The 14,817-nt window shown below is 40.4% G+C and overlaps 1 protein-coding gene across 3 annotated transcripts in view; it reads right to left on the bottom strand.

Annotated features, from left to right (window-relative positions):
* The window catches only part of BLOC1S5 (biogenesis of lysosomal organelles complex 1 subunit 5), a 107,007-nt gene that overhangs the window by 6,801 nt on the left and 85,389 nt on the right, over window positions 1–14,817 (bottom strand). The window contains exons 6-7 of one of the 3 annotated variants that reach the window (XR_009565766.1): window positions 3,485–3,700; window positions 334–3,243 (exon numbers count right to left, since the gene is read on the bottom strand). The exons of 1 other annotated variant lie outside the window; for it this stretch is intronic. The gene's annotated coding sequence lies outside the window, so the exon portion shown is untranslated. Of the gene's footprint in view, window positions 1–333; window positions 3,701–14,817 lie in introns of those variants that run through there. One more of the 3 variants, XM_060307650.1, reaches the window with a different exon arrangement.

The raw sequence follows: 14,817 nt of genomic DNA, 5'->3' as shown, positions 1-14,817 counted from the left end.
TGAGTAATAGGATGATGGATAATTTTTATTTTCTTCTTTTTGGTTTGTGTAGTCTAAATTTTCTACGATGAATATGTAAGAATGAAAAACTAATAAAAATTAGGTTTTTTAAGAACGATATTCTTTTTTGTGTGTGTGGTATGCGAGCCTCTCACTGTTGTGGCCTCTCCCGTTGCAGAGCACAGGCTCCGGATGCGCAGGCTCAGCGGCCATGGCTCACGGGCCCAGCCGCTCCGCGGCATGCCGGATCCTCCCGGACCGGGGCACGAACCCGCGTCCCCTGCATCGGCAGGTGGACTCTCAACCACTGAGCCACCAGGGAAGCCCACAAGAACTATATTCTTAAATAGGATACTCAACTTATATTCCTTTTTAAAAGTACCTGGCATTAATTTTTATATATTATTATGTGAGTATATTATGTTTATCAGAAATAAAGTTTCAGAGTAGTTATTTACTATTTATTTTTCAGCAGCAAGAGAAATAGGTTTGATAGTTTTAATGAGAAGAAAAGAAATAAAAAGCTTACCTTTAGGACTACGTGAGAATATTTGAATTTCATGTGACCACATATTACTGTTTCCCTCCCCTATAGTTTTCCTCCCCCTGCCTTCCTAATAACTCGAACTTCCAATTAACTCAGTATTAATTACACTGTAAGTTTTTTGAGGGCAGGCAGGAATTTCTTTCTGGCTTTTGTATTCTCAGAACCTGGTCCCAAACACATACTCTGTATACGTTAAATGAATAGGCTAACAAATGTTTAAATATGTCTTATACAATCTGTATAATTCTCCCATTATGTATCTATTAAAATGCTTTTGGGACGTCCCTGGTGGCACAGTGGTTAAGAATCCACCTGCTAATGCCGGGGACATGGGTTCAGTCCCTGGACCGGGAAGATCCCACATGCCACGGAGCAGCTAAGACCGTGCGCCACAACTACTGAGCCCACACTCTAGAGCCCGCACTCTAGAGCCCGCGAGCCACAACTACTGAGCTCACGTGCTGCAACTACTGAAGCCCACGCACCTAGAGCCTGTGCTCCGCAACAAGAGAAGCCACCGCAATGAGAAGCCTACGCACCGCAACGAAGCGTAGCCCCCGCTCGCCACAACTAGAGAAAGCCTGCACGCAGCAACAAAGACCCAAAATGCAGCCAAAAAAAAAATGGACTTTTTTAAAGAGCCATTACCTCCTTTAAAAAAAAAAAAAAGCCTTCACCCACATGAAGAAACATTTCTAGAGTTAAACCTGGAACTCGGACAAACTAACAAGAAAGCATTTAGAAAGTGACTTCTACAGCCTGTTTACCATTATCTCCTTCTGTGGAACCAAGAATGTAACTGTGTAAGAGAATTGTGAGTGGCTTGGGTTTAGGTGAATGGCCAAGGGTAATGTTTGTGGCCTTGGGTTAGACTCTGTTTCCCTGAACCAGGCAAGCTGACCTGAGAGAAACCAGACAGGGCATCCTTGGGCCCTGTTATCATCGTGCTGTAACCAACCAAACCAACCGAGCAGGCTTGCCTGTGCCTCTCAGGCTTCGGTGTGCAAGTCAACAAGATATCCCGTGACTTGTGTACAGTGGAAGGACAGAGCCACCGTTTGCTCTCCATTTATTTTGGCTACACTGTGCAGCATGTGGAATCTTAGTTTCCCAACCAGGGACTGAACCCGGGCCATGGCAGTGAAAGCGTCGAATCCTAACCACTGGGAAAGATTTTTTTGTGTTTCTTTTTTTTGCGGTACGCGGGCCTCTCACTGTTGTGGCCTCTCCCATTGTGGAGCACAGGCTCCGGACGCACAGGCCCAGCAGCCATGGCTCAAGGGCTCAGCCGCTCCGCGGCATGTGGGATCCTCCCGGACCGGGGCAGGAACCCGTGTCCCCTGCATCGGCAGGCGGACTCTCAACCACTGCGCCACCAGGGAAGCCCACTGAGAAAGATTTTTGGGGCCACATGTTCCTTGAATGAAACTTCTTAGAACCAGTCTACACCGCCATGTCACTATGCCACCTGCATATGGCTCCCAGCATCCTTCCACGTGTACAGGCGGCTCTCTGACTCAGGGAATGCACACCTGAATGGAATCCACCCAGGTACAATCCTGGAAAGGTTCAAAAGCTCCTCTCAAAGCAGGAAATTATTAACTGCTGAGTTTCTCCAGCTAATTTTACAGACTAACCACAAAGAGAAAACTCTTGATGTGGACAGGTGTCCATGTTATTTTCTCACTGAAAACCCAAGTGTCTAGTAAATAATTCCAACTACGAAGTAAAGAAGAATAGTGGCACTTTAAAATAAATTCAAATGATTCAGAAGTTTAACTGTTGCTTCTAGGAGTTAATCACTCAATGACATATTTCCTTTCCTAAATAAATGCTGACTTTTTGACACCTGGTGTTGGAGCTCATACATTTATGGATACGGCTCGGTTCCTGGATAGAGTGGCGCTAGTTACACAGGATGAGTCATCAGGCCACACCTCACTGTACTCACCACAAGGACCCTAAGAAAGGGCTCACAATAATTTCACAGATTTCATTTCTGCAAGGAATGCCACAAGAGGAAAAATGGTTCTTAAACATAAAAATGGCAGGGAAATGTTGCATAGCCTTATATTAAACACAGATTGGGTTTGGTTACTCTGTGGGAATAATTTAGCACGGAGTAAATTAAGTGATAGCATGAGGAATTCATATTCTGAAGAGCCTAATTTACAACCCAAACTTCCACAGATCTTACCTCCTACAGCTTACTATAGTTAAATTTACTTTCAGATCTTAAGGTTTCCCACTTTAGAGACTGAAATTCTTCAGAATTTCCTGTGATATTTTTCCTAGTGTTAAGGGAAGGAAAGTGATCTTTGGGGTTATATGATATACAAAGTTGAATTCTAAAATAAACAGAGGTCTTAAGATATGAGGCCAGGAGTGAACAAGGATTAAGAATATATATCGGGCATAATTAATGTAGATTATAACTAGTTTCAAAAAACAAGTGTTAAAATTGTTTTAATGCTGGGAAAACTGGACAGCTACATGTAAAAGACTGAAATTAAAACATTAAAAAAAAAAAAACTCAGAGAGGGGAAAGATGGCGGAAGAGTAAGATGTGGAGATCACCTTCCTCCCCACAGATACATCAGAAATACATCTACACGTGGAACAACTCCTACAGAACACCTACTGAACGCCGGCAGAAGACCTCAGACCTCCCAAAAGGCAAGAAACTCCCCACGTACCTGGGTAGGGCAAAAGAAAAAAGAATAAACAGAGACAAAAGGATAGGGATGGGACTTGCACCAGTGGGAGGGAGCCGTGAAGGAGGAAAGGTTTCCACACACTAGGAGCCCCTTCGCGGGCGGAGACTGCGGGTAACGGAGGCGGGAGCTTCGGAGCCGCGGAGGAGAGCACAGCCACAGGGGTGAGGAGGGCAAAGCGGGGAGATTCCCGCACAGAGGATCAGGGCCGACCGGCACTCACCTGCCCCAGAGGCTTGTCTGCTCACCCGCCGGGGCGGGCGGGGCTGCGAGCTGAGGCTCGGGCTTCGGTCGGAGCGGAGCGCAGGGAGAGGACTGGGGTCGGCGGCGTGAACACAGCCTGAAGGGGGTTAGTGCACCACGGCTGGCCGGGAGGGAGTCCGGGAAAAGGTCTGGAGCTGCCGAAGAGGCAAGAGACTTTTTCTTCCCTCTTTGTTTCCTGGTGGCGAGGAGAGGGGATTAAGAGCGCTGCTTAAAGGAGCTCCAGAGACGGGCGCGAGCCGCGGCTAATAGCGCGGACTCCAGAGACGGGCAGGAGACGCTAAGGCTGCTGCCGCCGCCAAGAAGCCTGTGTGCGAGCACAGGTCACTATACACACCCCCTTCCCGGGAGCCTGTGCAGCCCCCCACGGCCAGGGTCCCGGGATCCAGGGACAACTCCCCCGGGAGAACGCACGGTGCGCCTCAGGCTGCTGCAACGTCACGCCGGCCTCTGCCGCCGCAGGCCCGCCCCGCACGCAGTGCCCCTCCCTCCCCCGGCCTGAGTGAGCCAGAGCCACCGAATCAGCGGCTCCTTTAACCCCGTCCTGTCTGAGCGAAGAACAGACGCCCTCCAGCGACCTACACGCAGAGGCGGGGCCACATCCAAAGCTGAGCCCTGGGAGCTGTGAGAACAAAGAAGAGAAAGGGAAATCTCTCCCAGCAGCCTCAGAAGCAGCGGATTAAAGCTCCACAATCAACTTGATGTACCTGCATCTGTGGAATACATGAATAGACAACGAGTCATCCCAAATTAAGGAGGTGGACTTTGAGAGCAAGATTTATTATCTTTCCCTCTTTTCCTCTTTTTGTGAGTGTGTATGTGTATGCTTCTGTGTGAGATTTTGTCTGTATAGCTTTGCTTTCACCATTTGTCCTAGGGTTCTATCCGTCCATTTTTTTTTACTTAAAAAAATTTTTTTTTAATAATTTTTTTATTTAATAACTTTATTTTATTTTACCTTACTTTAGTTTCTTTTCTCTTTCTTCCTTCCTTTCTTCCTCTCTCTCTCTCTCTCTCTCTCTTTCTACTTTATCTCCCTTTTATTCTGAACCGTGTGGATGAAAGGCTCTTGGTGCTGCAGACAGAAGTCAATGCTGTGCCTCTGAGCTGGGAGAGCCAACTTCAGGACACTGGTCCACAAGAGACCTCCCAGCTCCACATAATATCAAACGGCAAAAATCTCCCAGAGATCTCCATCTCAACACCAACACCCAGCTTCACTCAACGACCAGCAAGCTACAGTGCTGGACACCCTATGCCAAACAACTAGCAAGACAGGAACACAACCCCACCCACTAGCAGAGAGGCTGCCTAAAATCATAATAAGGCCACAGACACCCCAAAACACACCACCAAACGTGGACTTGCCCACCAGAAAGACAAGATCCAGCCTCATCCACCAGAACACAGGCACTAGTCCCCTACACCAGGAAGCCTACACAACCCACTGAACCAACCTTAGCCACTGGGGACAGACACCAAAAACAATGGGAACTACGAACCTGCAGCCTGCAAAAAGGAGACTCGAAACACAGTAAGATAAGCAAAATGAGAAGACAGAAAAACACACAGCAGACGAAGGAGCAAGATAAAAACCCACCAGACCTAACAAATGAAGAGGAGATAGGCAGTCTACCTGAAAAAGAATTCAGAATAATGATAGTAAAGATGATCCAAAATCATGGAAATAGAATAGAGAAAATGCAAGAAACATTTATCAAGGATCAAGAAGAACTAAAGAGGAAACAAGCAATGATGAACAACACAATAAATGAAATTAAAAATACTCTAGAAGGGATCAATAGCAGAATAACTGAGGCAGAGGAACGGATAAGTGACCTGGAAGATAAAATAGTGGAAATAACTACTGCAGAGCAGAATAAAGAAAAAAGCATGAAAAGAACTGAGGACAGTCTCAGAGACCTCTGGGACAACATTAAACGCACCAACGTTCGAATTATAGGGGTTCCAGTAGAAGAAGTGAAAAAGAAAGGGACTGAGAAAATATTTGAAGAGATTATAGTTGAAAACTTCCCTAATATGGGAAAGGAAATAGTTAATCAAGTCCAGGAAGCACAGAGAGTCCCATACAGGATAAATCCAAGGAGAAACACGTGAAGACACATATTAATCAAACTGTCAAAAATTAAATACAAAGAAAACACATTAAAAGCAGCAAAGGAAAAACAACAAATAACACACAAGGGAATCCCCATAAGGTTAACAGCTGATCTTTCAGCAGAAACTCTGCAAGCCAGAAGGGAGTGGCAGGACATATTTAAAGTGATGAAGGAGAAAAACCTACAACCAAGATTACTCTACCCAGCAAGGATCTCATTCAGATTTGATGGAGAAATTAAAACCTTTACAGACAAGCAAAAGCTGAGAGAGTTCAGCACCACCAAACTAGCTTTACAACAAATGCTAAAGGATCTTCTCTAGGCAAGAAACACAAGAGAAGGAAAAGACCTATAAGAACAAAACTAAAACAATTAAGAAAATGGGAATAGGAACATACATATCGATAATTACCTTAAATGTAAATGGATTAAATGCTGCCACCAAAAGACACAGACTGGCTGAATGGATACAAAAACAAGACCCTTGGCTTCCCTGGTGGCGCAGTGGTTGAGAGTCCACCTGCCGATGCAGGGGACACGGTTTCATGCCCCGGTACCAGAAGATCCCACATGCCGCGGAGCGGCTGGGCCCGTGAGCCATGGCTGCTGAGCCTGCACGTCCGGAGCCTGCGCTCCGCAACGGGAGAGGCCACAACAGTGAGAGGCCCGTGTACCGCAAAAACAAAACAAAACAAAACAAAACAAAACAAAACAAACAAGACCCATATGTATGCTGTCTACAAGAGACCCACTCCAGACCTGGAGACACATACAGACTGAAAGTGAGGGGATGGAAAAAGATATTCCATGCAAATGGAAACCAAAAGAAAGCTGGAGTAGCAATTCTCATATCAGACAAAATAGACTTTAAAATAAAGACTATTAAAAGAGAGAAAGAAGGACACTACATAACGATCAAGGGATCGATCCAAGAAGAAGATATAACAATCGTAAATATTTATGCACCCAACATAGGAGCACCTGAATACATAAGGCAAATACTAACAGCCATAAAATGGGAAATTGACAGTAACACATTCATAGAAGGGGACTTGAACACCCCATTTTCACCAATGGACAGATCATCCAAAATGAAAATAAATAAGGAAACACAAGCTTTAAATGATACATTAAACAAGATGGACTTAATTGATATTTATAGGACATTCCATCCAAAAACAACAGAATACACATTTTTCTCAAGTGCTCATGGAACATTCTGCAGGATAGATCATATCTTGGGTCACAAATCAAGCCTTGGTAAATTTAAGAAAATTGAAATTGTATCAAGTATCTTTTGCGACCACAATGCTATGAGACTAGATTATCAATTACGGGAAAAGATCTGTAAAAAATACAAACACATGGAGGCTAAACAATACACTACTTAAAACGAAGTGATCACTGAAGAAATCAAAGAGGAAATAAAAAAATACCTAGAAACAAATGACAATGGAGACACGACAACCCAAAACCTACTGGATGCTGCAAAAGCAGTTCTAAGAGGGAAGTTTATAGCAATACAATCCTACCTTAAGAAACAGGAAACATCTCGAATAAACAACCTAACCTTGCACCTAAAGCAATAAGAGAAAGAAGAACAAAAAAACCTCAAAGTTATCAGAAGGAAAGAAATCATGAAGATCAGATCAGAAATAAATGAAAAAGAAATGAAGGAAACGATAGCAAAGATCAGTAAAACTAAAAGCTGGTTCTTTGAGAAGATAAACAAAATTGATAAACCATTAGCCAGACTCATCAAGAAAAAAAGGGAGAAGACTCAAATCAATAGAATTAGAAATGAAAAAGGAGAAGTAACAACTGACACTGCAGAAATACAAAAGATCATGAGAGATTACTACAAGCAACTCTATGCCAATAAAATGGACAACCTGGAAGAAATGGACAAATTCTTAGAAATGCACAACCTGCCAAGACTGAATCAGGAAGAAATAGAAAATATGAACAGACCAATCACAAGCACTGAAATTGAAACTGTGATTAAAAACCTTCCAACAAACAAAAGCCCAGGATCAGATGGCTTCACAGGCAAATACTATCAAACATTTCGAGAAGAGCTAACACCTATCCTTCTCAAACTCTTCCAAAATATAGCAGAGGGGGGAACACTCCCAAACTCATTCTACGAGGCCACCATCACCCTGATACCAAAACCAGACAAAGATGTCACAAAGAAAGAAAACTACGGACCAATATCACTGATGAACATAGATGCAAAAATCCTCAACAAAATACTAGCAAACAGAATCCAACAGCACATTAAAAGGATCATACACCATGATCAAGTGGGGTTTATTCCAGGAATGCAAGGATTCTTCAATATACGCAAATCAATCAATGTGATAAACCATATTAACAAATTGAAGGAGAAAAACCATATGATCATCTCAATAGATGCAGAGAAAGCTTTCGACAAAATTCAACACCCATTTATGATAAAAACCCTTCAGAAAGTAGGCATAGAGGGAACTTTCCTCAACATAATAAAGGCCATATATGACAAACCCACAGCTAACATCGTTCTCCGTGGTGAAAAACTGAAAGCATTTCCACTAAGATCAGGAACAAGACAAGGTTGCCCACTCTCACCACTCTTATTCAATATAGTTTTGGAAGTTTTAGCCACAGCAATCAGAGAATAAAAGGAAATAAAAGGAATCCAAATCGGAATAGAAGAAGTAAAGCTATCATTGTTTGCAGATGACATGATACTATACATAGAGAATCCTAAAGACGCTACCAGAAAACTACTAGAGCTAGTCAATGAATATGGTAAAGTAGCAGGATACAAAATTAATGCACAGAAATCTCTGGGATTCCTATACACTAATGATGAAAAATCTGAAAGTGAAATCAAGAAAACACTCCCATTTACCATTGCAACAAAAAGAATAAAATACCTAGGAATAAACCTACCTAAGGAGACAAAAGACCTGTATGCAGAAAATTATAAGACACTGATGAAAGAAATTAAAGATGATACAAATAGATGGAGAGATATACCATATTCTTGGATTGCAAGATTCAATATTGTGAAAATGACTCTACTACCCAAAGCAATCTACAGATTCAATGCAATCCCTATCAAACTACCACTGGCATTTTTCAAAGAACTAGAACAAAAAATTTCACAATTTGTATGGAAACACAAAAGACCCCGAATAGCCAAAGAAATCTTGAGATCGAAAAACAGAGCTGGAGGAATCAGGCTCCTTGACTTCAGACTATACTACAAAGCTACAGTAATCAAGACAGTATGGTACTGGCACAAAAACAGAAAGATAGATCAATGGAACAGGATAGAAAGCCCAGAGATAAACCCATGCACATACGGTCACCTTATCTTTGATAAAGGAGGCAGGAATGTACAGTGGAGAAAGGACAGCCTCTTCAATAAGTGGTGCTGGGAAAACTGGACAGGTACATATAAAAGTATGAGATTAGAACACTCCCTAACACCATACACAAAAATAAGCTCAAAATGGATTAAAGACCTAAATGTAAGGCCAGAAACTATCAAACTCTTAGAGGAAAACATAGGCAGAACACTCTATGACATAAATCACAGCAAGATCCTTTTTGACCCACCTCCTAGAGAAATGGAAAGAAAAACAAAAATAAACAAATGGGACCTAATGAAACTTCAAAGCTTTTGCACAGCAAAGGAAACCATAAACAAGACCAAAAGACAACCCTCAGAATGGGAGGAAATATTTGCAAATGAAGCAACTGACAAAGGATTAATCTCCAAAATTTACAAGCAGCTCATGCAGCTCAATAACAAAAAAACAAACAACCCAATCCAAAAATGGGCAGAAGACCTAAACAGACATTTCTCCAAAGATATACAGACTGCCAAAAACACATGAAAGAATGCTCAACATCATTAATCATTAGAGAAATGCAAATCAAAACTACAATGAGATATCATCTCACACCAGTCAGAATGGCCATCATCAAAAAATCTAGAAACAATAAATGCTGGAGAGGTGTGGAGAAAAGGGAACCCTCTTTCACTGCTGGTGGGAATGTGAATTGGTACAGTCACTATGGAGAACAGTATGGAGTTTCCTTAAAAAACTACAAATAGAACTACCATATGACCCAGCAATCCCACTACTGGGCATATACCCTGAGAAAACCATAATTCAAAAAGAGTCATGTACCACAATGTTCATTGCAGCTCTATTTACAATAGCCAGGAGATGGAAACAACCTAAGTGTCCATCATTGGATGAATAGATAAAGAAGATGTGGCACATATATACAATGGAATATTATTCAACCATAAAAGAAAACGAAATTGAGCTATTTGTAATGAGGTGGATGGACCTAGAGTCTGTCATACAGAGTGAAGTAAGTCAGAAAGAGAAAGGCAAATACCGTATGCTAACACATATATATGGAATTTAAGAAAAAAAATGTCATGAAGAACCTAGGGGTAAGACAGGAATAAAGACACAGACCTACTAGAGAATGGACTTGAGGATATGGGGAGGGGGAAGGGTAAGCTGTGACAAAGTGAGAGAGTGGAATGGACATATATACACTACCAAACGTAAAATAGATAGCTAGTGGGAAGCAGCCGCATAGCACAGGGAGATCAGCTCGGTGCTTTGTGACCACCTAGAGGGGTGGGATAGGGAGGGTGGGAGGGAGGGAGACGCAAGAGGGAAGAGATATGGGAACATATGTATATGTATAACTGATTCACTTTGTTATAAAGCAGAAACTAACACACCATTGTAAAGCAATTATACTCCAATAAAGATGTAAAAAAAAAAAAAAAAAAAAGAGGCTCTAGTATTCCAGTATTACCCATACTACATTCGAACTAATACTTCCCAGAAAAAGTAAACTTTAAACAAAAAAAGAAAGGAAAAGAATAGGTAATAAAAAAAAAACTGTTTTAACTTATTTTAAGGGAAAGTTTAGTAACTTCATTTTAACAGCCAGACTATAGATTGGAGAAATTTCAAGGGAGAAAAATAAAGTTCTAATCCTTTTTAAGAATTGAAGTGGGTCCCTTTTTGTTGCCTGTAAACCATGAGCTTAGGTCTTAATTCATTCAACAATGAATACCTAACTATATGCCAAAGAGTGTTCTACACAGTGAGGATGTGGCAGAGAAGATGACAAACTGGGCCTTTGCTCTCATCGGGTGTACAGTCTAGTGAGGGAAATCTTATTGGATAGGCAAATCTTATTGGATAAGATACAATAAAGTACAAGATCTTTTCAGATAGTGCTAAATGTTAAAAATAAAATAAACCAGGGTAATGGGATAAAGAGGGAAAGGGTGAGGTAAGGCATAACCTCTATGAGGAGGTTATGTACAAGTACATAACAAGTACAAGATCTTTTCACGTAGTGCTAAATGTTTTCAGATAGTGCTAAATGTTAAAAATAAAATAAACCAGGGTAATGGGATAAAGAGGGAAAGGGTGAGGTAAGGAATAACCTCTGTGAGGAGGTGACAATGAGCTGAGACATTAGTTGCAGAAGGAACCAGCCCAGTGTATTCAAGCAATAGAAGGGACAGAGAGGCTATCTAGTGAGAAGGGCGAGAGCAACGCAGGTGAGGTGAGAGGGGCTGCAGGGGCAAAATCATGCAGGACCTGATAGGCCCTGCTAGGGACTGGAATTTTAACTGTAAAGAGAAGTCTTTGGAAGATTTTAAGGAGGTTGTGATATAATCTGCTTAAAGATTTTAAAAGGGGTGACATGGGCAGGAATGGTGGAGTAAAAACTCCTAACAATCATCTCCCTTCATAAAAACAATAAGAACACTAAAAATTTGTCCAAATCAACTTTTTCCAAACTCTGGAAATTAACTAAAGACTTGCAACAATCTGAGAAGCATTTGTTTAAGAAAAAGACCTGAATTTCAGTAAGAGCAAACTTTGAGATGTTTTAACTTTCCATGTACCCATCCCTCTTGCCAGCCTCTGTGATAATCTTGTAAACCAACAGCTCCACAATCACAGTGAAAATAAGACTGGGAGTCACTGGAGGAGGCAGATGGGGTTGGAGTTCCTCCAAAGGCCCATTCCTAAAGGGTGGAATTATCTACTTAACACAAAAGGAGGCAGTAATCGAGGAATACAGGAATTAAAAAAAAAAAGACACAGACATATAGAAAACAAATAGAAAATGGCATACGTAAAATTTACTTTATTGGTAATTATATTAAATTTAAATGGATTAAACACTTCAATCGAAATGCAGAGACTTGCAGAATGGATAAGGAATAAAAAGAAAAATGACCCAAATGGGCTTCCCTGGTGACGCAGTGGTCAAGAATCCACCTGCCAATGCAGGGGACACGGGTTCGAGCTCTGGTCCAGGAAGATCCCACATGCTGCGGAGCAACTAAGCCCATGTGCCACACTATTGAGCCTGCATTCTAGAGCCTGGGAGCCACAACTACTGAATCTGCATGCCACAACTACTGAAGCCCACGTGCCTAGAGCCCGTGCTCCGCAACAAGAGAAGCCACCGCAACGAGAAGCCCAAGCACCGCAACAAAGAGTAGCCCCCACTCGTCACAACTAGAGAAAGCCCACACGCAGCAACGAAGATCCAACACAGCCAAAAATAAATAAATAAAGTAAAATTTTTAAAAAATGACCCAACTATATGCTGTCTGCAAGAGACACCTTTTAGATTCAAAGATACAAATCAGTTGAAAGAAAAAGAGTGGAAAAAGATACTATGCAAATATTAAACACAAAAGAACTGGGATGGCTATCCTACTATCATACAAAGTAGACATTAAGACCAGAGACAAAGAAGAACATTTAATAAAAGAGTCAAGATAAAAGGGTCAAGGTATCGAGAAAATATAAGAATTATAAACATGTGTGTACCTAATAAAGAGACCCAAAAATATATGAAGCAAAAACTGACAGAACTGATGAAAGAAACAGAACTTCGAACAGTTAATAGTTGAAGACTTCAATACCCTATGTTAACTAATGAATAAAACAACAAAACAGAAGATCAACAAGGAAATAGAAGACTTGAATAACACTATAAACCAACTAGACCTAATGGATATCTATGGAACATTCTACCCAATAACAATAGGATACATATTCTTCTCAAGTACACAAAGAACATTACCCAGGATAAACAATATATCAGGTTGGAAACAAGTCTCAATAAATGTAAAAGGATTGAAATGAAACACAATTCTCTGACCACAGTGAAATGAAATTAGAAATCTGGCTAGAAGACTGACCAAGAAAAAAGTGAGAAGATTCAAATTATTAAATTAGAAATGAAAGAGGAGACATTACTACTGACATTACAGAAATAAAAAGGATTTTAAGGGAATACTATGAACAACTGTATGCCTAGATGAAATGTACAAAAACTTAGAGAGATACAAATTACTGAAACTGACTCAAGAAGAAACAGAAAATCTGAACAGACCTATAGCAGTAAACACATTAAATTATTAATCAAAAATTACTCACAAAGAAAAGCTCAGAATGAGATGCCTGCACAGGTGAATTCTGACAAATGTATAAAGAAGAATTAACACCAGTCCTTCACAAACACTTCCAAAAGATAGAAGATGAGAGAACCCTTCTCAATTCATTCTAAGAGGCCAGTATTACCCTGATAGTAAAACCAGAAAAACATCTCACAAGAAAAGAAGACTAGAGGCCCAAATCTCTTATAAGTATAGATGCAAAAATACCTATGAAAATACTAGCAACCAAATCTAGTAATGTATAAATCAGATTAGAAACCATGATAAAGTGAGATTTTTTCCAGTAATGGAAGATTGATTCAACATATGAAAATTAATCAATGTAATACACCATATTAATAGAATAAAGAACAAAACCATATGATCATCTCAATAGATCCAGAAAAAGCATTTGAAAAATTCCAACCCCTTTTCATGATAACACTCAACAAACGAGGAATAGACGGGAGCTTCTGAAATCCAGTTAAGGGCACCTATGAAAAACCCACAGCAAACATCATACTTAGTGCCAAAAGCCTGAAAACCTCCCCCTAAGATCAGGAACAAGACAAGGATGTCTGCTTTCACCACCTGTATTCAAGATTGAACTGGAGATTCTAGCTGGGGCAGTTAGCCAATCCAAAGAAAAAATATGCATCCAGAAAGGAGGAAAGAAGTAATATTAACCCATTTGCACCAAGAGAATCCTAAAGAATCTTTTAAAAAGTATTAGAACTAATAAACAAGTTCAGCAAGGTTGCAGAATACACGGTTGATATACAAAACCAATTGTAGTTCTATACACCAGCAATGAACAATCTAAAAATAAAATTAAGAAAATGATTACATTTACAATAGCATAAAAAATACTTAGGGATAAACTTAACAGAAGACATGTAAGTCTTGTACACTGAAAACTACAAAACACTGCTGAAAGAAATTTCACAAGACCTAAATGCATGGAAAGACATTTGTGTTCCTGGATTAGAAAATTTAATATTGGTAAAATGGCAACACTCCACAAATTATCTATAGATTGAATGCAACCCCTATTAAGATTGCAGCTGGCTTTTCTGCAGAAATAGACAAGTTGGTCCTAAAATTCATATGGAATTGCAAGGGACCCTGACTAGCCAGAACAATCTTGAAAAAGAATAAAGTTGGAAGACTAATACTTCTCGATTTCGAAAATTATTACAAAGCTACAGAAATCAAGACTGTGTGACAGTGGCATAAAGTCAAACATATAGATCAATGAACGAGAATAGAAAGTCCAGAAATAACCCCTTATATTTAAGGTCAATTGATTTCTGACAAGCGTTCCAAGACAGTTCACTAGGAAAAGAATAGTTTTTTTCAACATATGGTATTGGGACAGCTGGATTTCCACATGCAAAAGAATGAGGCGGGACCCTTACCTCACACCATATAAAAATATTAATTCAAAATGGATCAGAGACCTAAATGTAGAAACTAAAACTATGAAACTCTTAGAAGAAAGCATAGGCATAAACCTTCATGACTTGGGTTAGGCAATGGTTCTTAGATACGATACCAAGAACACAGGCAACAAAAGAAAAATGAGATAAACAGGACTTTATCAAAATAAAAAACTTCAAAGGACAATATCAAGAAGGTGAAAAACTGACACAAAGAACGAGAGAAAATATTTGC

This window comes from Globicephala melas, chromosome 11 (genome assembly GCF_963455315.2).
Source record: "Globicephala melas chromosome 11, mGloMel1.2, whole genome shotgun sequence".
Classification (NCBI taxonomy): domain Eukaryota; kingdom Metazoa; phylum Chordata; class Mammalia; order Artiodactyla; family Delphinidae; genus Globicephala; species Globicephala melas.
The sequence above is the reverse complement of the archived record's forward strand: the minus strand, read 5'-3'. Positions and strand labels throughout refer to the sequence as shown.